General features: G+C 45.5%; 2 non-coding genes across 2 annotated transcripts; both read right to left on the bottom strand.

The window, feature by feature from the left end:
- Positions 1-19,568: 19,568 nt before the first annotated feature.
- trnav-uac (transfer RNA valine (anticodon UAC)) lies at positions 19,569-19,641 on the bottom strand. The gene has a single exon. It is a non-coding gene; the product is annotated as a tRNA-Val (tRNA).
- Positions 19,642-23,497: 3,856 nt separating this feature from the next.
- On the bottom strand, positions 23,498-23,588 carry trnar-ccg (transfer RNA arginine (anticodon CCG)). Its single transcript is given in 2 exon segments — positions 23,498-23,533; positions 23,552-23,588. It is a non-coding gene; the product is annotated as a tRNA-Arg (tRNA).
- Between the last annotated feature and the right edge of the window lie 4,359 nt (positions 23,589-27,947).

Here is a 27,947-nt window from a genome sequence, read left to right as displayed (position 1 = left end):
CTTCTCTCCGTCACAGCCATGGACCGGGACAACTGCACCTTCACAGTTACAGTCTCAGAAGACAAATCCCTCAATTACAGGGGTTCTGTACATTATTCCCTGTGCCAGCGTGTTCCCCAATAGAGCTAAACCTGGATCAACGATTGTCTACTCCTTCACACATTAGTCGACAACATATGGAGCACGTAGCCCGGTGTTTACCACAATGCCTCAAGTATGTAATTGCTGCAATGCGCGTAAATATCCCTTCAAAACGAGCAGCCGTGACGGTGGCCCCAAAGAGGTGGGGAGAAAGGTTAAGTACCAACGAGAGAAAGGGCGCGGACTCACGCGGATGTATGTGCGTCTGTGGATACGTATATATGTGTGTGCGATGTCCGTGCGTGGTGTCTGAATATTTGTCTTCAGATGTGTGTGTGTTTGTGTGTGTGTGTGTGTGTGTGTGCGTGCGTGTGTGTGCGTGCGTGAACGTGTGTGGCTGATCGTGGTTCGTGTAAAAGCGAGAGATTATTGTTCTGTAATATGTGTGCGCTCAGATTTAATTCTGTCTGAGAGAATGTCTTCAAGTGTATTGACATCTGGATGTATATATTTGTCTGTCTCTGTGTCTGTTACATTGTGCATCCGTGGTACAACCTGCTGTGCAGGGTCTATTTCGCACGCATAAGTACATGAGAATGGGGGTATTACAGTGTTTTTTGCAATGAGGTGCGGAGAAGTGGTTCAGCTTCTTAACCTCTGGTCCAGGTGAAATGTATCTCCTGATCACGCTGACTCTGGGACTTGTGGGATTCCCCGGTTGTTGCGGTTTTCCCCCCACATCACAAAGGCATGTGGATTGGTATTTTTTGCCACGGTAGATGTCCCCGAGTGTATGGATGAGAGGTATCATCTGGGGGGGGGGGGGGGTGGGGGGGGGTGATGTTGTGGGAATATGCCCTCAATGTAAAGAACAATGTTCCGATAATTTTAAACGGGTGATAGTCGGCACGAGGTCGGGTGTCCGAAGGACTATTTCCGAGCCGTTTATCCCTGTGATTGCAGAATTAACACGAGCAAGGAACACAACTTGTCGTCTCTGACTGGGACAGTTCACCGACGCGATACCTACTGCAAATATTAAAACAGTCTCTGTTATTAAGCCGGACCCGGCTGGTCCATGTGTTGCCCACGGTAAGAGTGAGATATCCGTTGACGAAGAGTCCTGCTGGTTTCCCCAGTTGAACCAAGATAGGCTGAGATGTGGTTTCGTTTCCTTAACGGAGGAACTCGTATCCCAGCTGCCTGACTTGTGGGCTGTACCGGAAATAAAAGTCACCGCAATTATTACAGCTCCACATCCATGTCTCATTTCTCCCTGGGAACAGGGTGTCCGAGGGGCAGGCGCTCCGGTGTGGAAAGTGAGTGGAAGAAGCTGTAGGACTCAGAGGGAATAGGAAGAGGAGCCCATGACAGTGATCTCTGAGAGTGGTGACCGGCTCGTTCGGTGAGGTGCTGAGGTAGTACCCGAGCTGTGCTGTGCCAGAAGTGTTTGCTGCAACAATATCGGGGAGATTTATTCTTTATCAGCTTGCACTTTGCCACTTCTGGGAAAAAGGGCAAATATTGTTGAGTCTGTTCCTCTCTGTTTCAGACCCACGCTCTTCCCGCTCTGGGAGTGGATGAGTGGGCAGTGCACAAGCTCGACTGTGCATCTCATATGCAGGGCAGGCTGATTCTGTGCCTGATGCGTGTTGCAGGCTCAGCGGCTGGGTATGATGACATTCTGCATTGGAAATTAACTCGACACCTCCCCCTGTGAAGTTCAATGAGACTGTGCAGGAAGAGTTTACTGTTTCTTTGGAAGAAGAATGAAGCAAATACGGCAGGAAGCAGATTTCCATTGAATATAATTATGCTGATACACTAGTTCATCACTAACGTCACCCCTGTGATTGCCTTACTATTCAACCGTTTTTCGGTCACTCTCTGGAGACTGCACTGTACTGCCTCCGCAAAATAACACATTTCAAGACATATGCTAGTGATAATAAACCTGATTCTGATCTGAATGTTCGTAGATGCGATGCCTCCTTAGTATTTTGGGTGAACTCCAAACTTTCTGTACCTGTGGTTGACAGAATTTCTTCCCATCTCTGTCCAGAATGCCTGACCTTTTTATCTCAGTCTGTGACCCACTGATCTCGGCAACCGGGACAGGAGAAACAACTTTCACACATGGGCATTCTGGACGTTAAACCGTGCTGCCTCGACTCTGAAAATGGGTGATGGGTCTACCCATGGAGTTTTGTTTTTTTTTTAAACCCGTGTTGTACAGAGCCAGATTGTGTTTGATGAGACGGCGCAGAAGCAGTTTGATTGGATCTAACCACTGACGAGCCGATTTCGCACTATTCATATTTTATTGTGTTAAGGAGTCATGAGACATCAAAACAGACAATTCGGCCCACATTGCCCACCCCAACCAATGGACATACATCCGTATTAATCCCTTTCTCCAGCGATTGGCACATAGCATTCTATGCACTGGCGATTCAAGTGGTTACCCAGGCACTTTGGAAACGCTGTGAGCGACCGTTCTGCTGCAGCTCTCTCAGGCAGTGCATTCCAATGAAATAGGTCCACCCCAGCTCTCCACTAAATCTCTCACTGTTTACATGGAAAATATGTTGTATCACATGAAAAGCCATTCTGCACACGGCGTCCGTGCTGGCTATTAACTTCCCACCTGTGATTATCCAGCCTTTACATTCGTGTTCCAAGCTGTTACGGTTTCCCCAAGCCATCAGCCACCACTTCTGTCCTTCCATTGCAGAGCAGCGCACAATCTGAAGTGTAGTCTCATATCCACTTCAACCCCAAGACCTGGTAAACAGAGTCAAATGGAAAATGTGACGTTCAATGTGTGACCAACATCGGGATTATTGATCACGGGCTGCTGGTTTCTCGTTTCAGGAGCATTCATACGCTCTGCTTCAGGCTCCTGATCACTAGACCCCGAGGGTGCTGATGGACCGCACAGGGAAACGTGACAATCACCTGCTCCTCAGCAACATTCACCTGTTGGAGTTTTGGAAACAAACGAGCAACATTTAGAACCAGGTTGTAGGTTAAACGTTCAATACGTTCTAAAACAATTGCGTTCCCATTTGTTTCCCACGGCCACCGGCATCACTGAACAAATATGATAGCAATGCTCAGGACTGTTATAAACACATGCAACTTGTCCTCGCTTGGTGTCTCTCGTTGAAAGGATCGAATGTTTGGGAAACAACTGAGGAATCACATGACACATGTTCTTCTTTCTTTAAAAAAAACACCCGTTACAATGTGCTGATGGACAGGGAAGCAACCCTCGTTCTCCATTAGAATTTGCCCTGTTTCAAACCAGTGATCAATACTTGCAGTACATGTCAGTGCAACCACGGCCTTCCTGAGACAGTACACCACAGTGGAAAGACGCTGAAGGGTGTGCTCATGTCGCTCATTATTTCGGAAACCACTGCGAAGTGAACTTGCCAGTGGAAAGGTCGTGGGGCACACTATGTCCAGAGAATTTGCTGCAGAAAGATCCACTTTCATAAATGCATTCTTATTTCTTCCAACTGGCAACATTTATGTACTTATACAGTCCCAGGCACTTTCGTTTCACACTCCGGTTTTCCGCGGCAAGACCAAGATATTTGTCGCTGGGGACAACATTTTCCAGCGGCATGGGTATTGGATAAGCGGCTGGAAAGTTCCATAGTAATCGATAGAATGCTGCTGCTGACGGCGAAGTTGCCGGCAGCAAAGGGAACAGTGGTGCCAATATGTGGCCTTCATGTTAAACAATGCTTTATTGAACTTAAAATAATCTGTACAGGCTTGTCCTCCTTCCTTTTAAAGTCATGACACGGTTCTTTTCACATTTCTCCTCTGCTTCCCAAATGCTCTGGCCGTGAGCGAGAACATAACATTGAATTATTATATCAGTCTAACCACAAAGCAAGGCTTTTAATATCATTGTGTGCTGGTTTATGTTGCAATTTTGTGACCATTTACCTGAGGAAAAGTCGTCGATCATATTCAATGAAGCAAAATATGAAAATGCGCAGGATTTGCGGGTGTTGCCGAGAAACGTATCTGAAGTTTGGTTTCAGGTAAGACGAGAGCTGAGATGCTGCTGAGATCTAATGTCCGGAATTCCTGCGTTGTTTTCCTTCCTAGGTACATTGAAATATTCGGATACAGCGGATATTCCATCTCACTCTTCAGTTCCTCTCTGACCTTAGACTGAGTCACTGCATGAATACACGTGTTTGTGCAACAGCTCAAAAGCAGGAACATGTAGCCAGTTTGCTCCTCGATAACCATCGGGTCATAAAAGCGCTTTGTAATTTGCGTTTACAAAAAGATCACAAAAATCGTCACCCAAAACAGTATCAAATTAGCGGATATAGTAAAGAGCAAGATGATGGACTTCCTTCTGTTGTCCATCTCAGCAGCATTGGTATTCGCATCATTCTTGATTCCTCTCAGCCTCTTCCGGACTCTACTGGCCGCTACAGTATGTCCCACGGTCAAAGCATTTAGCAGAGATATCAGGAACATCGGAAGTATCGGGGTAAGAATGTTATGAATCCAACTGGAAACTCTCCACGCGGGTTCAAAATAACAGTTCGTTTTCATTGTACAGCCCCATTTAACTCCGTCTATTGTAAAATAAGGTTGAATAGTGAAGTACCAAGAGATGTTTTTACAACAGAACAGCAAGATCACCGTCCCCATAACCCTGGCTGTAGTTTTCGCGGTACAATATTTAGTCCTTAGCTTCTGACATAAATCATCAAATATCGATCAAATGTGAACTAGAGTGTCAACCACACGGACATGTCAGCGGCGGCATGATAAAGGGCCCGACATAACGACCACACTTAAGTAATATGCAGGAAACATGTTGAGGAATATAAATATAAATATATGAGTCGGTATCACGTTATTGGTTACGACTAACATATCTGCCGCTGCCATGGCCACGAGGTAAAGAGAGACGCACCTGGAGAGGCCGCTCTTACCCGGGACAGGATCACAATCGCCACCACGTTCGCTGTGATAAGATAAGGTAAGATATTTGTATTAGTCACATGTGCATCGAAGCACACAGAGAGATGCATCTTTTCGGAGGGTGTACTGGGGCAGCCCGCAAGTGTCGCCATGCTTCCAACGCCGACATTCCATGCCCACAACTTCCTAACCCGTGCATTTTTGGAATGTGGGAGGAAACAGGAGCACCAGGAAAAAACCCCACGCAGACACGGGGAGAACATACAAACTCCTTGCAGACAGTGGCCGGAATTGAAGCCGGGTCGATGGCACCGTAAAGCCTTACGCTTAAAGCTACACCGCCATGCGTACAATCCGAACATTAAAATTCGACAGTCAGAGTTCATTTGCAGAGCCAGTTAAAAAGAATCTGATTAAACCCAGAATTCCTGTGAAAGATCGGCCGTTTGGATGGATACTCTACTTGTGGCAGAAGTGGATCATTGGAAAAAATATTAGGCATTCAAACTTTATTCAACATATTACATTAACAAACAAAGCAAAGACGTGAATCAATATGTTCAACTGGAGACTTTATTGGTAAGTCAAATGCAGATATTGGTGAATTCAGGAGAAATGCAGGCAAATTTTCAGTAACGATTTGAATTAATCAGATATATAATGAAAGCAAACCCTTCAGGAACTGCCGAGAGGGGGCTATGGGATGGACAATAGTTCTGTGAGCAGCAGCGTACGGTAGATATGAGGTGTGTGATGGAAATAGTTCGGATTTCAAATCATGTTGTTCATGAAGTAGAACATACGGGGGACAAACTGCCAACACAAGTCAAACCTGCAGACGGCAAGCCAGAGCTTTCAAATGTTCTTAACGAAGAAACAATAACTCAATGAGCAGTGTCCCGCTCTTTGGCGCGACAGACTGCAGAATTGGCCCTTGCAAACGGACGGGCAATTTTTAAATAAACAACCTTAGATTCTGTTTGATTTGAACATGCGTAATACTTGAGTGAGTTTTTCGCAGAGAAACGGAAAAGATTACAGGTTCAGGCAGAAGGCAGTGGAAGTGAAAGCGATAGAAATATCTTCGTGAAGAGAGTAGAAATCGAATTGATTTAGTTCGTGGTTGTTGCACGAACCATGGAAAGCATTTAAATCGTTCGGAAAGGGATGGAGGAAGAGGAGGGGACTGGGATATTCTGGCCATAACAGAAACGTGGCTGACACAAGGGCAGGGCAGGCAGCTCAATGCTCCGGCATGCCGATGTTTAGGAATGACAGAGGAACAGATAAGAGTGGAGTGCGTGTTGCCGTTTTGAAAATGAAAGACATAACAACAGTGCTTGGAGAGGATATTCTTGTCGGATCTTTAACGAGGCCATTATGATAGACTTAAAAATACAAAAGGAATGTTCACCTGCGTAAGGCTTTATTATGGACCACACCCCCCCCCCCCCACAAACACACAATATTAGTGGGAACTTGAGGAGCCGATGTGTCGAGAAATTGCACGCAGTTTTGAGAATATTAAGGTGGCGCTGGAGGGAAAGTTCAATTTTCCCGTATCGACTGGGACACCCAGAAGGGCCTGGATGGGGCGGAATTTGTGCGGTGCGGTTCGTCCAAGACAGTTTCCTCAGGCAATGTGGAGAGGAACCCAGTCGGGAGGGTGCAACACTGGACCTCCTCTCAGGGATCGAGGCAGGCGAAGTAATTAAAATGGCAGTTGTGAAGAACTTTGGGACCGGTGACTACAATTCTATTCGTGTTTAAATAGTTATGGAAAACGCTAGAACAGGTCCACAGGTTAAAGTCATGAACTGCAGCAGGGTCAACCTTAAGGGAATAAGAGCATAGAACATTTAACAGCACAGAAGAGTATGGGGCCTTCGGCGCACAATGCTTTCCCGACCCATATAAACCTACCCACGGTAAATCTAACCCTTCCCTCAAACACAGCCCATTATCCTCCGTTTTTTTATAACTTCTTTATGCCTATCCAAGTGTCTTTTAAATGTTCCTATTGCATCAGCCTCGACCACCATTCCCTGCAGTTCTTTCCACGTAACTACCAGTCTCTATGTAAATAAATTTACCTTCGACATCTACCCTAAACTTTCATACACTCACCTGAAACGGATGTCCTCTGGTATTGGCCATTGCCGTCCTAGGAAAAAATTCGATGTGTCTATCCATTCTATCTGTGCTTTTCACGATCTTATGCACCTCTGTCAAGTCGCCTTTCATCCTCCGTCGCTCCAAAGAGCAAAGCTCCAGCTGGCTCAACGTTTCTTCATGGAACATGTTCTCTATTCCAGCCAGTATCCTGTAGAATCTCCCCTGTACCCTCTCTAAATCTTCCATATCTTTCTAATAATGCGGCGACCAGAACTGAACACTGTACACTGTGTGTGGTCCAACAAGATTTTTGTAGAGCAGCAACATTACCTCTCGGCTCTTGAATTCAATCCCCCGACGAATGAAGGTTGCCACAATATACATCTTCTTCACCACCAGATCAATTTGCACGACAACTTCGAGGGATCTATGCACCTGGGCCCCAAGTTCCCTGTGTTCCTTCACACTACTAAGAATCCTGCAATTATCCCACTTCTCCGCCTTCAGGTTTGGCCTTCCGAAGTGAATCACTTCACACAACTCCGGATTGAACCCCACCTGCTACTTCTGCGCCCAACTTTGCATTGATTATATCTCCCGTTGTGAACTACGACAACCTTCTGCACTATCCACAGCAGATCAAACCTTCGTGGCATCTGCAACCTTGATAACCCAGCACTCCACTGCCTCATTCAAGTACAGAGATCGCAAAGAGCAGGGATTTCAGAACAGATCCCTGCGGAACTGGTCACCGCCCTCCAGGCAGAAAACTCTCAGCGAACAAAACCTTCTGCCTTCTGTGGGCAAGCCAATTCCGAATCCACGCAGCCATGTCTCCATTCCTAATGATTTTCAGGATGTGCCAACCATGGATAATCCTGTCAAAGGGAAATCAGAATGGAAAGCAGAGGGTATGAGATGGATTTGGCAGGCAGGGTTAAAGACTGTCCCAAGAGGTTCTTCAGTTGTATTCACAATAAAAGGGTGACAACGGAGAGACTAGGTCGTCGTAAAGACCATCGTGCCGCCGATGCATGGAGCCCTAGGAGATGGCTGAGATTTTCAATATCTATTTCTCCTCGGTATTTACTAAGGAGTATATTATGGATGCCAAAGAAATGAGGTTTATAAGTAGTGAGGTCTTGAGCCATATGCATATTAAGGAGGAAGCAGGTATTTACCGCCGTGAAGCGCATTAAGATGGACACATCCATCGGGTCTGACCAAGTGCATCCTCGGAACTTATGGGATGCCAGGATGAAATCGCGAAGACCCTTATAGATATATTTGCTTCGTCGTTACTCACTGCCGAAATTCCAGAAGAGTGGAGGGTGTTCAATGTTGTTCGATTGTTCAAGAAGTGTAGCAAGGACAGGCCAGGGAACTACAGGCCAGTGAGAATGACTTCATTTGTGGGAATGTTACTGGAGGGAATTCTGGGAGACAAGATCAACCGGAACTTGGATAGTCAAGGCCTGATCGGAAAAAGTTCGTGGGAGATCATGGCTGACAAATCTTTTGGAATTTTTCGAAGAAGCAGCTGAGAAGATAGATGAAGGAAGAACAGTGACTGTTGTCTCCATGAACTTTAGTTTGACCGTTAACAAGGTCCTGCATGGCAGGCTGATCAGGAAGGTTAGGTCGCATGGAATGCAGGGGATTGTGCGAGGACAATTCAGAATTGGCTCGATGGTAGGAAGCAGAGCGTGATGGTTGATGGTTGATACTCCGACTGGAGGCATGTGACTAGTCGGGTACCTCAGGGTTCAGTGTTGGGATCTCTGTTATTCATTCTGTATGTGAATGATTTGGATATTAATGTTCATGGCACGATAAGGAAGTTTGCTGATGATACCAAATTCGGGGCCTTGTTGATAGTGAAGCAAGTTCCGATGAATTAAAAGGAGATCTTGATTGTTCGGAAGATGGGATGAGGAATGGCCAATGGATACCAACTTTGAGAGTCGTGAGGTGCTGCACTTTGGACATTCAAAACAGGGTAGGACTATTACAAGAATGGCAGGGCACTGTCGGGTGTTGTGGAACAGAGGGACCTGTAAGTAGAAGTACACAGTTCACTGACAGTTGGCGCTCAAGTAGACAAGGTGGTGCAGAAGGCGTTTATAATGCTGGCCTTCACCAGTCAGGACATCGAATTAAGGAGAGGGACATTATTTTGCAGTTATATAAGTCTTGGTGAGGCAGCACTTGGTGTATTGATTGCAGTTTTCGTCACGCAGTTGCAGGAAAGAAGTTGTCAAGCTGGAGATCGTGCAGTCGAGATTTACGAGGATGCCACCTGGAACCGAGAGCCAGAGTTAGAGGGAGAGGTTGGCCGCGTTGAATCTTTCTTCCTTGCAGCGTGGGAGAGTGAGGGATGACCTCATAGAAATTTATAACATCATGCCAGGTACGGAGAAAGTGGACGGTCACAGCCTTTTATCCCCAGGGTTAGAGCGTCCAAACCTAGAGGCACAGATACAAGATAAAATGGGAGAGATTTATCAGACGTAACTTCTGAACACATGGGGTAGTAAATACTTGGAACGGGCTGCGAAAGGAAGTCATCGAGGCCAGTACAATTGCAAAAATTAAGAGGTAGTTTCACAGCTACATGGAGCGGAGGGTTATGGGCTGAACATGGGCAACAGTAACTGGCAGGGAGAATGCTATGGTCGGTATGGATCAATTGGGCATAACGGACTGTTTCCGTGCTGTATGCTCTCTGACTCTTTGTTTTTATGTGATTCTGGTTCCTTCAGCCGTTGACCTCATCACGAATGTTTCCCATTGTTATCTCCATGGTTCCCAGATTCCAACAAGAGCAGTTTTTGTGATCATGCTTGTCACTATCGTCGCTGTCTCCTCCTTTACCTCCCCTGCTCCAACTGGTCTATCCGCATCTGCTGTTTTACCTGATTTCATCTCGCATCCCACTGCCTCTTATCTTACAACCCCACCCCTATTCCTTCCCCACGTGGCACAATCTGCCCTTCATCCTTCACCCCTCCTCGGTTCACCAATCACTGCCTGCCCTGTTTCACCACACCCCTCGGCTCTTTTTCCACGACCTCTGTTGAGAACCGTCTGCGATCGTTGCTGGAGTTGTGAACCTTGGAGCAAGGAAGGTTGAGAGGAAATTATACAATTGGGCAGAAGTTATAACATTGTTTGGATAACGGAGGGAAAGTGTTCCCTTTACTGGAACCCTGAGAGGAACAGGAACACAGTAATTAAACGCCTTGTGCATGATCACAAGAAGTGATCTTTTTGACCGAATTTAGATTTGATACGTCACCTGAAAGAGAATGGTGTATAATGGTTTGTAATAATGGGTGGATGAGGTCATATGGGATTGACACCATTTACGGACTGACGGAACACTTTTAGGTTGAGAAATGCCACAAGAGGCGGTTCAACACTTCGAAATCATTCATTGCATCTGCTCTTCAAGCTCCCAGATTCAACGGGAACAATCTCCGTTTCTCCAAACAAACTTCGACACATCGCGCATCCCTTCTGCTGAAAAAGAAAAGCCGGACAGGTTTACGATCCGGTGTTTCCTCACTTAGGTTTTCTCCCGAATTATTTCTCTCACTGTCTGCCACTCTACTGTTTTCTGCTGATCCACTCTTTACCGCTAATCCCCTCCATGTGAATATAAGAACATCTATATTCGGAGCAGCAGTACGTCGTTGATCCCAGTGACTGCTGGCATATTCAGTAAGGTTCGGACAACGACATGATATTCCAGTCGAACTGCAGTAACCATGTTCAGAAAGTATCAAGCAGATGAAATATTTCGACCACTTCCTCAGATCGCAGACATCTCAGAAGCCGGTCTGCAGCCACTTGGATTCACTCCACGTGAAATCAAGAAACCACAGTGGGCTGTGCATGCAACCATAATAGTGGGAGCAGGAAACATCCCATCTATCTCCCTGACGACCTGCGCACCAGAACCAGCTGTACCTCAAGGAAAGCTGGTACAGCATAAGGACGACACGTACATTTACCTCTAAATATCGAAAAGGTAGTTACTTTGTTTTACATTTCTTAAGGAATTCCGCAAGGAAATTATAACAAATTGATAAGAAAATAAGGAGTGGATGACAAAAGTAAGTTTTGATTTAGGAACAGCTTAGTCCCCTCCGCCGTCAGATTTCTGAAGGGTCCATGAATCCATGGACACTTCTCAGTTATTCTTTTTTGCACTATTTATTTATTTTGTAAATTATACTGATTTTATGTCTTTGCACTGCACTGATACAGCCAAACAACAAATTTCACCGCATATGTCAGTGATATATGTCAGTGATAACAAACCTGATTCTGATTCTCTGCCCGTGACCGTAAAAACTGCAGAGAATTGTGGACACGGTTCAGAACATAATGGAAAAAAGTCTCCTCTCGGTCGACTCTGTCTGCATTTATTGTAACCTCGGTAAAGTTTCGATAATAATCAAAGATCCTTCGTACCCCGGATATGCTCTGTTCGTCCTCCTCCTATCGGGCAAAAGATACAAGAGTCTGAAAGCACGTAACATCAAGCTCAATGACAGCTTCTATCCCGCTGTTGTAAGACCATTGAACGGTTCTCCAGTGCAGTAAGATGTATGCTTGACCTCACAATCTACCTCATTATGGGCTTGCACCTCATTGACTGTTTGCATTGCACTTTCCTTCACTGCACAAGACTTTTTTCAGCATTCTGTTGATGTTTCCCCGGTACTACCTCAATGCAATGATGTGATGATTTGTTCTCTGTGGATGGCATGCAAAACAAACGTTGCCACTGCATCTCAGAATATGTGACCATAACAAACCAGTTTACGGTATGTGTGTTCATGTCCACAAATCCATGTATTAAAAACGTGTAATTGCGAACCTATGGCGAATGGGCAGAAAATATTATTGTTGGGATCTCGGAGTCTGAGACATGAGGGATTGGATTTCAGCTCAGGAAAAAGGCATAAATATTGCAGAAAGAGTGTCTGTGACGTTTTCTCCTCAAGATGGCCCGGAAAAAAATTACTCCCTGATTAAAAATCCCCCGAAACGGAAACAGGAATGCACTGTGTAATTTGAGTGAGGGAAATGCGGGAATTTGTTGCAATGATGCATGATCAAGCAGCTTGAGAACTATCATACATTCGGATGAACAGCGAGGTGTTAGGGAAGAGAATTGTTATTTGACAAGCATGTCAGAGATTGGGAGATTGCCGAGGTTTCAATGGGGTCATTAGATCAGGGAGATCTCTGAACGCTGCGTGTTTGTATTTTCAAGATAACGTTGGTCAGGGAATACACAAGAGATTCGTCCACATAATTGAGAGGAAAGTACATGTTTGGGAGGAAAGTACAGATTTGAAAGTTTTACCGGTTACCCGACAGAAAACAGCAGAAATATATTTCCACCATTCTTACAGTTTGGAAACTGTGATTCCAGTGGGCCGCAGGCATCCACGCTCGGCTCGCAGCTGCTCAAAACCCATGGCAATAGTTTGAGAAGTGCAATGCACCCAAATTTGTTGGCGACACAATCTGGTGGCAATGACGGTTGTGAGGGTAATACTGAGATCGTTGAACGGGATATACAGGCTCAAATATTGCACAAAGGTGGTGCAGATGCAACATGCAGGCCCTTGGTCAATATTGTCTGTGCTGGTCCGAAATTCCTATTGATGTAAGGATATCCTTGCGATTGAGAATGCAATAAATGTTCGCCAGCTTCATGACCGCGAGTTGTGTTTTTCCCTTTGAAGAAAGCACTGTGGCCGTATTGCTTCCTGAGATTAGCAGGAAGTTCTGAATTGATTGATGCATGCAACATTCATACAAGGATTGGCTGATCACGCGTCGGCCGTTGTGGACTGAGGTGACATTGAAAAGAGAGGAGTTCGGCAAAGGCTTATATTCACTTCTATTTCTCATGTTTCATTCTTCACATGCACAGAGCTGGTCTGAGAATTCAGCAGAGTCACAGTTCGAGCTGCCAACGCGGGAAACGCCGGAACAGACTGGAGAAGCATGAGTGAGGCTGTATTGTTTAATATTGTGAACGTGTTGTAAGATCATGGATTGCACCAAGCATTATGTTCACTGGGGTCCCAATGTCGTCACCAGACCATTCCAGGCGGGGTAGGTGACCTGCGGATTCTCCGCATCTGTCAGTGAATATCATCGGTTAGTTCAAAACTGGAGGGGTTTTCGTTTGGGCCTGGTGACTCGCGAGTGATCTTACACTGTTCAGTGCTCTGGGTCCAAACAATGTCAACCCATGGTATCACACAAAATGCTGGAGGAACTCTGCGGCTCAGGCAGCATCGATGGAGGGAAAAGGACAGCCGACTTTTCGGGTCGAGACCCTTCATCATGACTGGAGAGAAAGGGGAGATAACCAGCATATAAATTGGGTTGTGGCGATGGAGCAAGAGCTGGCGGGTGATAGGTGGATCCAAGGGAGATGGGGACAATAGGCAGGTGAGGGAGGGGGAGATTGGAAATGAAGTAAAAACTGGGATGTGATAGATGGAAGTGAGTAAGGGCTCAACAAGTTGGAATCAGATTGAAGAGGCCAGTGGACAATGGAGAATAGGACAGGAGGAGTGGAAGGGAACCAGATGGAGCAGTGTGTGGCTGATGGACAGAGGGGCCGGGTAGGAGAAGGATAAGGGGTGAAGGGGCCGATGGGAAAATGGAAAACTGGGGACAGAGGGGAGTAGTTACCGGAAGTTAGAGGTATCGATGTTCATGCAGTCAGGGTAAAAACTACCAAGACGGAATATGAAATGTTGTTCCTCTAATCTGCGTCCAGCCTCAACTCAGCAGCAGAGGAGGCCGTGGACTGACATGGCAGTGTGGGAATGCGGTGGAATTAAAGTGGCTTGCCACTGGGAGATCCTGGTGGATGGAGCGAATATGCTCGACGAGGAGATCCCTCAATCTGCGTTGGGTCTCACCGGTGTAGAGGCGGCACGGGAAGGACGTGATGCAGAAATGAAACCGATTGATTCACATATGAAGGGATAACTCACCTAGGACTGTTCAGGGCCCTGAATTGGAGGAGGGAGAAGGTGCCGGACAGGTGTAATACTCAACGCGGTTGCAGGGATAGGTGCCTGGAGGGGGATTGGTGGGGAGGGACCAGTGAACAAAGGAGTCACGGACGGAGCGATCCCTGCGGAAAGAGGGAGAGAAAGAGAAGAAGTGCCTGAAGGAGGATTGCGTTGGAGTTGGGAAATGTCAACCCGTTTCCTGCTATCAACGAGGAAATGGCATTGATGTCATGACCGGGAATCGAGAGCTCTTCTCACTTCGCCTACTTCAGAGACTGACGTGGGGGAGTGCCATGTCAATGAGATGGGATGGATTACTGATGCTGAAATTCTTTCCAATTTTCCTTCAATTTAAGCATTTCAGCAATTCGAGAAAACGGGTATTTCATCTTGGTCTTTAGCTGCTCCCTGAACTTCGTCTGTCATGGCATAAATAACTGTGTTTGTGCAGCAACTCAGCTGCTGCAGCATGAACCCAAGTTCTTGTATAACAAGGTGTGGACTGTAAATCTGATTCCCCAACCAGAACATTCGATTCAAAATTAAATTAACTGTAAACAGCGCCCATAACAGTATGAAATTCCCCGAGATAACAAACAGCAAAATGATGGATTTCCTTCGGCTCTCCATCTCTGGGTCTTCGGGATTTCCCAAACCACCACTACTCCGGAGTCGCTCTAGGGCTCTGCTGCCGACTAAAATGTTTCTGACGGTTAAAAGATTCAGCAGCAGGATGAGCACAAATGGGACACAGGGCGTGAGGACGTAATGAAAGATCTCTATTGCTCCCCACACATCTGAAACACTAACACTCTTTTCCACACCACAAAATGCGGGGTTGTTGCCAAGGCGATACTGTTTCATGTATATGAAGTACCAAGTTGTGTCCTTTAAACAGAGGAACGCCGTCACCGTTCCGAGAACCATCCTCGCGGTTTTCTTGGTGCAATATGTAGTTTTCAGCTTTTGACAGCAGATGGCCACAAATCGATCAAATGTGAAAGTGACGGTGAACCAGACAGAACAGTCTGTTGCTGCATAAAGCAGTACAGAATGGATGTTACACACGGGGAGAAACAACACAAAACGGAACTGGTTCGGGTGGACAATCGGAATGTGCCTCAACGTGAGATCGAAGATAACGACCAGTAGATCCGCCGCTACCATGGCGACCATGTAGCAAGTGACACATTTGGAGAGACCGCACTTTCCCTGATTCAGGATCACGATCACCATGAGGTTGACTTGGAAAATGGAAAGAAGCAGAAAACGTGCATCAGGCTGGAAAAAATAATTTGAACATGCGGGGATACATCTGTGGCGGATTGCCAACAACAATGACGCAAAGTGGAAGGTTAAATGCAAGAATCACCGGCAATTCATTCGGCACATCATGATCATACCGTGGAAGTAACAAACGTCCGATCAATAACAAATGACAAGATTCTCAGTTGGTTATCAAAGAACTTTTCCTGAGACCTTTGCGAAACTTCTTACGTTGAGAAGCAATTTTTGAATGTACAAGTCTGTTCTGAGATGTCTGTATGGAAGGAATTGAAAATGTTAGGATTCCAGCGACAACGGAGCGGATACGATGGGGTGGAGAATGAGTCGGAGTGAATCACAAGGTCGTCAACATTAAAATAAATATTATATTACACGTGGGGTGAAAGCAAGAAGGCCAAAGCGGGTTCTTTTCTTAGGGTAAAAGGACAGAAGGAGCTTAAAGCCAGCGGGTTATTGGATAAACCGGATATCATGAAAAAGAAGTAACGCTGAATACATTACAGAATCAACTCCTCAATCGCAATCACTACTTCATTAGCTTCGGAGGGAACGAAGAGAGAAAAGAAAAAGAAAAGAAGTGAAATTTGGAATTATCTCCCAAGCTGATGGATAATCAGAATAAATTGCGCGGGGGCCTGTAGCACAGCGTGAGAGGGAAACGTTCCTTTTCTCATTGGTTTTCCAAGAAAGTGAAAGTGCTTGTTTGAACTCTCCCAGGAGCTTGCGCGAGAGAGCGGTTTGTGGTCGTTTTAGTGCCGTTATCCAAGAGAGTGAATACTGCTCAACATAGTGAATTTTATAACACGAATTGTACTGCAAAATTAAAAACAAATAGAAAAACGGGTAAGGAAATAAAATGTTTGCACGCAATCAGGAAGGATTCACATAACAGTGAGATTCGCCATTTACATCGCACAGGCCATGCACTGCGGAGAAATGAAGTCTTCAAATGTCTCTGTGGAACAAAAAATAACCGTCCTGAACAATCGCACTGGAACAGAATGCAAAACCAAGTGGATACGTGGCGCAGAGATTCTGATATGGAGAAAATTTAGCAGAGAATCAGAGGTTGCCAAAGTTAACAGAATGAACATATTGGCATGTGCAGATTTACCACGGCCGCCAAAACTTGAGCTCTTGTTGCAATAAAAACATCGAGGAAAGTTCAAATTCACCGGGTCGATAATCACTGACTGTTGCGACATACATAAAAAAACAAATTTCAGTATATGCAGTAAAATCAGTACTTACCAGGATACCAGCAGCAGCGAGCAGAGGGTATAATGTCTGTTGTCTGTCCTGAAATACTTCTTTCGTCCGCATCATTTCACGAATTGCATCAATAATGTCAGTCGACAGCATGTCTTCACTTCCATACAAGGCGGCAGTACCTATGTTGGAGATATGACCCTTACCGTGTGAGGCACGGAGCCGGCAGCTCCTTAAGTGCAACAGGGAGTAATCCCCAGGTGACATCATCAGGCTTCACTGCAATAAGCTTCAACTGCAGTCAATGAACATACGTCCCCAAGGTCGTAACAGGGCATCTACCTGCACATTGCACAAACAATTTTAATTAAATGAGTGAAATATGAATCAGAAGAAAGGAGAGGAGAGCATTTTTCTTCTTTTCTTGAAAAAAGGGTAAACGCAGAAGGCGAATCAACAGATAACTGAAGAAAGGGAAAAAAAGGTAACCGATAGATATCCTGATCTGTTGTTGGGTGTTTTCATTCAATCCACTGGCGTCAACAGCTTTCAAATTGACTTTCATTTAAACAATGTTATGGAGATTGAGACTATGTAGAAAAGATTCACAAGGAACTTGTTGGGCCTGGTGGGTTTGTTGTTCGGAGAACCGAGATAGGCTGGGAAAGTGTTTCATGAGGGTCGAGGGGTGACCCGATTGAGGAACAGAAAATCATGAGGCGCGTAGTTAAGGTGGATGCTCACAATCTTTTTGGCAGAGAAGGGAGTCTGTAACTGGAAGGCATAGGCTTAGTGTGACAGAGGGAGGATTAAAAGAGAATCTGCACGACATTTCATTCATACAGACCGTGGTGGGCTGGTGAAGGAGTGGTAGAGGCGAGGAAAATTGCAACGTGTGAATTGTTTGAGTTTACAAAAGACATTTGAACAGGTACGTGGATGAGAAGATGCAGAGGTATATGGGGCAAACACAGGCAAGTGGGACGAGCTTAGCTGGTCACTTCGGTCGATATCGACTTGTTAGGTCACAGGACCTGTTTCCGTGTTGTTTAACGCCATGACTCTGTGACTCGTGGCTCTACAACGTTCGTACTTCTCAAAATGGGGTTTCACGTTGAAGAAGCCAATAGAAAAGCTTACTATCGCTTTCGTACACTCGTCCTGGATTTTCGTTCCCTGAATCTTCCATTGACCTCAGACCGACCAAGCACAAACAGTACAATTGTCGAATTAACTTGCCACATGCATTGAGTCGACAGGGTCTGCTGTGAGGCTTCACAGAGCAGATTGCAGACTCTATCGGTGTATGGGGTTCACAATGAATGACAGATTCGGCATTTACTGTTGACATAGAACCTGCTGCAGGTTGGCTCTTCACGTGCAGAAATTCTGCGGGGTGAGTGACAGTCCAGATCTGTACATTCGGGGACACTACAACGATTGGTAGATCACTTCTCACGGGTTCACAGCGGGACTGGGCAAGCAGCAGGTCGCCAACACTGTGTCCTTACACCTCGGACTGAACCCTCGCGTCTCCATGTCCATCACTTTATCGCCGTCTGCCATCCTTTCTTCAAATGTAGCCTTCCTTCCGGAATCGGAGTAACCGGACCTGGCGACACAGAACGTCTCCTTCAGGGCCGACCACGAGAGCGTTTCTGAAGGAAGGAAAACGTGTGTTTGAACGCCCCAGCTTTCATGATCTTCTCCATGAAAAATACAGGTGAGAGATATCCATTGGAGACCTCGCCCATCTCCCTGTGATTCGACACATGGATAAACTCACTGATCCTTAAATAGACTTTCTCCTCCTTGCTACACTTTGCTCTCAATGTTCACAAAATATCTTAGGATTCTCCTTGACCTTTTCCACCAAACCTGTGGTGTGTCGTCTTTTTGCCCTCCTGATTTCCATCTCAGCTGTTCTCCAACATACCTTCTAACCCTCAAGGTATTCGCTTCATCCCAGCTGTCGAGATTTCATTCCTTTTCACTTTTTTCTCTCTCGCGCCCCCCACCAATGGATAGAAAGACAGAGTGGGAGATATCTTCTCAGAGACAGGAATGAATCACTGCAGAAGAGAAATTAACAACGACGAGAGAAAAGGAGGAAGAAGGAGAGAAAGAAGGAGGGATGGAGGAACGCAGTGTTGGACGGAATAGGAAAACACATCTTAGAGCAAGAGACTGAAAGGTAAGAGGAGTATAAAAGTGTGTGATGGACACAGATGGAAAGAGAACAGGAAGCGATCGACAGAGAGAGAGAGAGAGAGAGGCAGAGGCGGAGGGTAGATGGAGAGTTGGGACTTTGCTTGTGAGAGAAAGACTGGAAGGTGACAAAAACAGAATCAACTGGATCACGAGCAGGTCGTTCGGCCCGTCGAGCTCGCTCTTACATTCAACAATGCTTGGTCGATATCAAGACAACTTTTTGTCTTTTCTTTGCTCACTCATTCCTTCGCTTCACGGAATTCTAACTCTGTCTGTGTCTAATGAAGTCATTGACCGAGTCTTCACAGCGGTCCCATGGAATAATTCACCTGAATCGAGATATTTCTCCTTCCTTGTCCTAAATAACCGTCTCCTTCAAAAAGTGAGAGAATAAAACAGAGAGACGAGGAGGGAATATGGCGAGAGGGAGAGAGAGAGAGAGAGAGAGTTGGAGAGGGAGCGAGAGACAGAGAGAGAGAGAGAAAACATGAAGGAGGTAATTTGGTTTCACAGCAGGTATGAGGAATTTAACTGAATCAAGGCTTCTGACTTCAGAGCAAAATCTCGGCCGCTGTTTCAAAGGTGAATCGGAACGACTAAAAGACGCACTCGCCCTACCACCTGATGCAGGATACAAAATCATGTTCCTGTCCAGGATCGAACTGGGGACCATTCGCGTGTAAGGCGAAGGTGATAACCGCTACACTACAGAAACCAACTCCCATTAGCTGCACTTTACACAGACGAAGCAGTATCATCTGCAACTTAACTTCCACAGTGAGTCACTTCGTCTCTTCCGATCAGCGATATCCCCTTATTCAGCCCAACACTTCCCTTTTTCTTTCACTCAGAAACGTGGAGGGAAAAACTGCCACTTGAGCGACTCCCCATCAACCAGCCTAAACATCCACTCGCTCCATCCCCGGCGCGCCGTGGCTGCAGTGCGAGGCATTCAGTCACTTGTGTCATCGCGATGACAGCTTCGGGGATTTGGGAACATCCCATGGATTTGCAGTTCTTCAAATAATCGCTGTTTCTGTGTCCCGATAAGAGACTCAACGTCCAAACACACGAAAGGTGTCAACATTGGTGACGTCAAATCCAATATTTGCCCTTTTGGTCGCAGCTAGTTTATTTTATCACCGTCACATGACTGGATACAAATGTGCGAACATCTCTCGCAAGTCTGTACCTGGGGCCGAAAACGTTCTTCCTGGTTTTACCGCTGAATGAGTAGAGTCCAAATAAAGAGGATTTCCGCAGAGGAAAAGATTATCTGGCTTCAACGCGGTGAATGGTATTATTGATGTAAACACCTCAGCGAAAGGTCCTCGGAGTTTAAATGGAAATACAAAGTGAACTTCCTTGAACTGCACCATGGTTTAATTTGACATCGCCTCATAAGTCCGTTCAGGACCTGTTTATCAACCAACATATCAGCCCTGCTGTGCGGTGCTCAGTGCTTCAACTGTTTGCTTTGCGCTTCTTTCGTCGAATTACGGACACATTTCTGCAAAGGCAAATATTCAATGACATTTGCAGACTTTCTGATAGTTTATGGACCTTCTTGTTCTTTTATCTCCTGCTTTCTTCCAAATTGCCCAAGCTTCACTACGAAAATATTTGCCCGGTGATACTTCCCTGAATCCAAAGAAACATTCTTCATATTTTTCTCTGCCTGCGTTGTGTATTCCATTTCCACCTGTATATCTCTTATCAATTAGAGTTCTCTGCAGAAGCTACGCTGGCGAAGTGGTTTAGACTTTGGAGTTAAAGTCCAGTGGGGTTTCCTCGCGCTGGTTCGAACCCAGCTCGCAGCCGGCTTGCAGTTAAAGTAAATTTTCGCACCGAAGATGTCAGCTGAAAATCATCAGCTTTCCTTTATAAGCAGAGTGGCTTCCGCTTCTGGACTGACGTGTTATAGATTCCATGACAATGAACATGGCGTTCGGGACGACATTGATAGCTGAAGATGTTCAGCAGGTCAAGCAGCATCCATGGAGATGATTTATCGTGTAGGTTTCTGGTCAGCGACTTTCCCGCGAACAATGAATTGCTGTTGAGAAAGAAAACAATTCAACGTTACATCAACGACGGTCCTAGACTTTCTTTGATGCAAAACATGCAGTTGTTTTCTTGAAATGTTTCCGACGGGGTGAGGAGGATCCGTGTTCAGTGGAGGAGCAGATGATTGATTTGGTCAGTCCAGGGTGAAGTCTGCACTGCTTCAGCTGTCCGCAGATGGAGTAAAGACATTCTCATGGCCCATTTATATGTTCTTGTTGTATTTCACGGGCACATTACTTTGCATTTTGGATACCATTTCAAGAAAACAATTCCCAGTCTTCTCATCATAACCTTTGACGCCCTGGCTACACAAACGCCTATCAATCTCTGCCTTAAATACTCCCAATGACTTTGCCTCCACAGCCGCCCGTGATAACAAATTCAACAGATTTACCACTCTATGTCTGAAGAAATTTCTCCGCATCTCTGTTATGAATCGGTGCTGTTCAATCCTGAAGTCGTGCCCTCTTGTACTACACTCCCTTATCATGAGAAACAACTTTGCCACTTCTACTCTGTCCAAGCCTTTCAACATTCTAAATGTTTCCCTGAGGCCCCGTCATTCTTCTGAACTCCAAGTAGTACAGCCCAAGAGCCGTCAAACGTTCCTCACATGATGGGAATAATGTACTTACAGGGCTTGAATATAGAAGTTTGAGGTAGGGGAAATGGGGTGCAGGTGTAAGTAGGTACAAGTACAGAGACTGGAGAAATAGATCGTCGAAGGAGAAAACAGAATGCAATAGTTGAATGTTTTGCTGGCACTGCAATACTGGGTGGGACTGTGAAATGTGAGGTCGATTCAGCCAGCAATGAGGGAAAATCAAACACAGCGCTCAAATTGGATCTGTATCAGTCTCTTGGAAGAAAGATAAAATGAATGTACATTCCGGGGCGATGTGTTGCAGGCAATGGATTGGGTCTCGCTGGGTTAGTCTCACACTGAACCAGTACATGCGGGCAAAATGGATTCTTCCTTGCTGGAACCATTTTGTGATTTTGTGCTGTTAAGTCGAGGGAAGTTCCTGACAAGAAAAAAAACGTTTCAACGTCAATAGTTGCATCTATCAACATAACGCAATTGCGATAAAAGCCTGTATATTTACAAAGAGCAACCCCGGTCACCGTGGATGGTCCCTGAGGAAAATAGGGTCGCGAGTTTTTCGGAAGAACAGAAGATCACCGCTGGTTCAAAGGAGAGAAAATACACCCGTTGGCGAAAGAACGTCAGAGATCTGAAAGTATCCCGAACTAGGAGGAGTTCATGGCATTAATTTTTTTTTAAAAAAGGATAAGCAAACATCACCTTGACTCAGTGCCACGTAATTCTGACTTGGATCTGCCTCAATGTGAAATCAGGACCTGCGACAGGACACTAAAGTCATGTAAATCTCCTTTGAATTGGAGGTAATGTCGTGCATCCAATGTCCCTGAGCCACAATTTGACAATGTCCTCAAGGTTCTGCTTTGCCCGACCATAGTGCTTATTGTCCGCCCTCTGTACCACACATTTCCAAAATGTTCTTGCATCTAATGGCGGCCATGATATTTGTGAATCCGAACTGCTATCCGCCAAACGGCACCATTTCCTTCCATCGGGATTTAACAGACGAAGCCATACAAGATCACGAAGAAGTCGACTCCATTTAAGAACGTGTAACTTCCAACGGTGTTGAGTGATCGGGCTGAGCAGAGCCTCTGTGTGATATGCATTAGTGTGGGCCAGAACACGCACAGTTTTCATTCAGAAACACAAAATTAGTGAAGGGCACGCTCATCGCAAAGGGAAACACACATTGACAGTTTTTAAACCATCCAAACTCTTGCGGGAACAGTTTATCTAACAATATGATGATGTCACTGTGAAGGTGCTAACGTCCTGAGCTGTCGCGAAAGGCTGCCGGCACAAACAGCTCGCAGAAAATCAGAAATGTAGTCATTTTTGTTATTGGTGGGAATGACTTTTTCCGGTGTTTCTTTTTTTTTTCATTCAGTCGATTACAGAGCAACGCATACGGCAAACTGAGAGCCTTTGAAAATAAAACGGGCAACACAATCGATATTTGTGTCAGAAATGTATCTACAACCAGAAAAAATAGTTCATTTACCTCCCTCACTGTTGGCATCGCGGGGTTCCGCACATCTACAATGCACAAGTTGAGACCACGATGGCTGCTCTCCACTGCTCAGAGGACAAAGGACAGCAGGCGTCTGGGAAAACCATCACATGGAAATCCCCCTCCAAGTTGTTGGCTGATATTTTGGGAAATATTCCGTACATATATGTTTCCATATGACGTAAATGGAGGACATTGTATCTGTCTAATCCGTGCCGGACCACAGAGCATCCTTCCGACTTAGTATTCGCTGACATGTATTCCCCGGTATTCCACACAGACAGAACCGGATGACGGGATTGAACCCGCGTCTCTGGGGCTGTGAGCTAACAGACCCGCTCATTAAAAACGAAGCACACAACAAAGCTCCATCCATTGAAAGGCAAACGACCGTGGCAGGACTCGAACCTGCACTCTTCTGATTGTTCCATTGTTCCTTTTCCGGAATCAGACACCTTTTCCATTAGGCCACACGGCCGACAGTAAGTACTATAAACCAGTGAACGCAATTGTCACCACGACCAAACACACAACGCTCTTATATCCTCTGTCGGTTCCTTCAGATATATATCCTAGAACGCCCTACTCTGAAATCACGTGGGGACACCATCACCAGAATTATTGCAGCGGTTGGTGAAGACGGCTCGCTAGCACCTTCCCATTCGAAGTCACTTGTGGACGATGAATGCAGGCCTTGCAAAGTGAATACAGGAAAATCTTGGAAAGTGATTCACACAGGCAATCAGCTAAGGGAACCTTGGATATCGCAAGAGTTGGTGAATGTCATCAAGAAGAAAAGAAAAGAAGCCAATGTCAGGTTTGGGAAGCCAACATTAAATGTACAGTTGAAGGTTATAGAGAAGCTGGAAAAGAATCAAGAGGGGAATTAGGAGAGCCAGGAGGAGCCATGAAAAGTTCTTGGCAAGTTGTATCCAAAATGATTCCATACATAGATCCAGAGCAAGAGGATAACTTAAAGATAAAGAAGGGGTGATGTGCTTGGCGGCCGAGGATGGGGCGAGGTCCAAAATGAATACATTCCGTCGGTATTTACAAAGGATAGTGAGATCAATGTTGAGCGTGCGAATGTGATGGCGCATTTTGAGATGAAGAAAGGGGTATTCTTGTGTCTCTTAAAGAATAGTCAAGTGGATTAGTCCCCAAGACCTGATGGGTTATACCCCAGGGTACTGAGAGAGTACCGCTGCCGACGGTATCAATTGCACGGAGGGTGCGATAAAATATGGCAGAGCCTCGCCCTGAAACTGCCCTGAGATTGTTTCACAAATCAATATCACCTCTCCCCGCCCCCTCCCCCGTGACATCCTTCCACCATCTTCTCCTCCCGATGTCAGACAAATGCCGGGATTTCTCGAGTGACTTCAGGCAAACACTTCCATTTCATGATCAGAACCTTGAAGTCTGATACTGGACCTATTTCCCTCAAGGAGTTCATCCGCCCTGGACAAACAGTGCTCCATGAAAATGTATTTTAAAATGTCCGTTATTTTGACAGATATGTAATCTCCCCAAATTACCTTCACTCGTTTTCCCAATGAATCTTCAACTTCTCACCCAAAATGCACCTTCCCGTACTGCTTAAATGTCTTCTGACTTTCTGCTACAAACTGGAACAGAATCTGCCGGATCCCCACTCTCTCTGTGAAGACATTTCAATCCTCCCACTTCCGCTGCCTTTCGTTTACTCTTGCAATCTCTGCCGTTTCTAATTTGGCAACAAGTCGAGCTCTGGAAATGCTATTATTTATCTCACAAATTTTTGTAATGTTATTATTACTCTGACATTGTTGGGTCAGCGATTCGTTTGTGACACAGGTGGTGTCTGTCCAGGGTGAATCCTTGTCGAGCGGAGAACAACGTGGAATTAGTGCAGAATTGGTGTGGGTGGGGCGGCGAGCGTACTGTGGGACAAAGTGTCTGTGTTATCTCATTCATTGCAACCTGCGGCTCAGTGTATGTATGAATTAGAATCTCCTATTTGTACCATACACTGATCAGAAAAGTTTCTCTCTCCATCCCTGTACAACTGTTTAGAAATCCATGAATCACTTATGCTTTGCTAACCCCGCTTTGATGATGTCCATGCACTGTCACCAAACTGTGAACTTCTGCCTCCAGTTGCCTCAGTTCCTACTCCCTGAAGTATTTGGTTTCTGATTTCTCTGCTCGATTCCTCTTCCTCTATTTCCCGCCCCTGCTCTGCCATTTCTGCTGCTCTCACAATGCGTCCTATTGTCAACGCCCATGTGGTTAACCAGAAATTCCATTCTCCGCCACCCACCGTGTGTGTTTATTTCTAATTTTACCCACCTCTTCAGAAAAATAACAGAGTATATTGGAAAAAGGAGCGGTCAGCTGGGCAGAGGCTCCCTCCACTCCGGGGAGAAAACGCCCTCCAGCTCTCCGTGTCCTCTCCTTGGGCCACCTTCCGATCGATGTCGCCGCTACCGTATTCAGTTCGCTGGCCTTGCTATTGCGAAGTAACTGTGTAAATGCGACTTCGACAAATATTTTGGTTGAAATGGATGAGGTGACGTACCCGGGGCTCTTTCATCCTGCAATACAGTAAAACTAATAATCAGGTTAATCAGACACGATTTGTCAACAACCAATCCGTTTGTTCTTTTTGGTATTAACTTGTGCTAAACTAATGAACACAGAATGTCACCTATCCGTCTACAGGCACCTTTGTGCGAACTCGTTGGGCGCTGCTCTGTCCGTTACATTTTCAGCCTCAAAGCCATCATTATTTGGCATTCAGAATTTCAGTCCAGGCCAGTACAATTTTGATTCCGTTCTCCTTGTTTTGACCACTAGTTTCTCTGTTAGTCTATTTCACGAGACCCGCACTGAAAACATGATTTGAAACCAGGAACACTTAAAACCCTCGTCTTCCGTCCCCCTGCACTGCTGATCACGAATTAAAATCTGCTTTCACAGCTTGGAAGACTCCAGTGACTTCACATTTCCCACTGAACTTCTGATTTTAATTGTCCTCCATATGAATTGGTAATGACGTGATATTGTTCTGGATTAGTGACCCAAATTTGCCAACAACTTTCCTGTTCCTTCTCCGAGTATGTTTTTTTCCATGAGCTTCTTATTCGTGCAGCCACAGACATTTATGTCTGGCTGACGCTCTCGTTCACTTTTGATTGACATGTGATGATTTGTTGCCACAGGTTGAGGGCGAAATATGGCACCGAGAAAAGTGTAACCAGACTTATAAGGATTTGATCACGTTGTTTTGTTGCAAAAACATCCCACAGTATGTTCCTTAACCCTTCATTTATTGAACGTAAGGTACCATGGGGCTGCGACACAAAGTTAGTTTCCCCAACTAGAACCGCATGGGTGACATTCCTCTGGATTCCCCGATGTTTCCTTAGCTCCCAATGTTCCTGATATCACTGTTCAACTCTCTAACAGTCCTTCACGTTTTAGCGACCAGGAGAGTCCGCAAGAAGGTGAGAGGCAGCAAGCATGATGTGAATCAAAATGATGCCGAGATGGAAAACCGATGGAAGTCCATCATCTTCCTCTTTGCAATATCCGGCAACCTCAGGCTGCGTTGGAGCACGTGTTTCGTAATTTTCATTCCAATCCGAACTAAAAAGGCGTTATTATTCAATTGGTTTCCACGACCCGTTGTTGATCGCGGACTGAAGCTGCGACATGCTCCTGATTCTGAGCTGCTGCACAAACACTTGTATTTGTGCCGTGACCCAAGCTAAATTCAGACAGGAGCTGAAGAATGTGGTCAAACATCCGTTTAGAAAATGAGTACGTCAAGGAAAGAAATAATGTCGGAATTCCGGTCATTATGTCCCGACCACATTTCATTTCCCACTTCACCGGAGTCCAGCGATTTTTCGGTCTGCTTCAGAATCATCTTTCGGCAGCATCCAGAAAAATATTGTGTATTTCTGTGTTCTTAGTGAGTGAAAAAGATCACAGAATTCATCTCAGATGACTGCAAGCGGAACAGGTTATAGAGGTAAAGTGTTATCTTGCACACATTCATTGAACATCCAACGTTACGTTCTAATCCACCGTCACACCGTTGAGGAATTGGTGTTAACGTGTGCACAGAAATACTGATAAATTTTGGACAGAAGGGGAATGGAAACCATCTGCGGATCACTTCCGAGCAATAAAACACCGAATCTGATCAAGGTCACATGTTCAATTCCTTTTCTTTTCATTGCCGGCGACCTCGCCTCCAGAAGCAGCGCTGGATCATTTATTTTGGAACTTTGAGAATAAAGTGTCTCGTCGTGAATTCACTCTTTGTCTGTGGACAGTGGTTTCCAGCTGCGCGTCTAACGGACGGATGGCCGATGGGTGTTGTTTCCAACGACAAATACCTTGGTCTTGTCCATTATAACCGCAGTTCAATGGGAAAGTGCCAGGGACGTTTCTGTCAACACTGACGTTTCCAGCTGCTAGATTTAAATATCGTTATGAACTTGTTTTTTCCTGCGACGACTCTCCCAGCTTTTTTTAAAGTGGCGAATCTCTTGCGCCATTTTTTAAGTAGCCAGTGCTCTTGGACACGCCCTTCAATGGTGTTCAACTTGCCTTTTCTGTTGCTAATTGAGGCCCTACCTGAAAATTTCTGTGTCGAGAACATGGATTGCCCATTGAAACAGGCCGGATTATGAATGGGCAGGTGGGCGAATGATTTATGACGGAGTTGCAGACAATTTTGTGATGGAATATCAGAGAAAGACGAATAATAAGCTCCATGTGAGTCGTCAGTCTATTTCCAACACCTCTCGCTTTTGTCGGAGACTCAATAAGGGAGGAGAGGTTG

Source organism: Pristis pectinata, chromosome 20 (genome assembly GCF_009764475.1).
Source record: "Pristis pectinata isolate sPriPec2 chromosome 20, sPriPec2.1.pri, whole genome shotgun sequence".
In the NCBI taxonomy this organism is placed as follows: domain Eukaryota; kingdom Metazoa; phylum Chordata; class Chondrichthyes; order Rhinopristiformes; family Pristidae; genus Pristis; species Pristis pectinata.
Note: the sequence above shows the minus strand (reverse complement) of the source record. Positions and strands in the feature narration are given on the sequence as shown.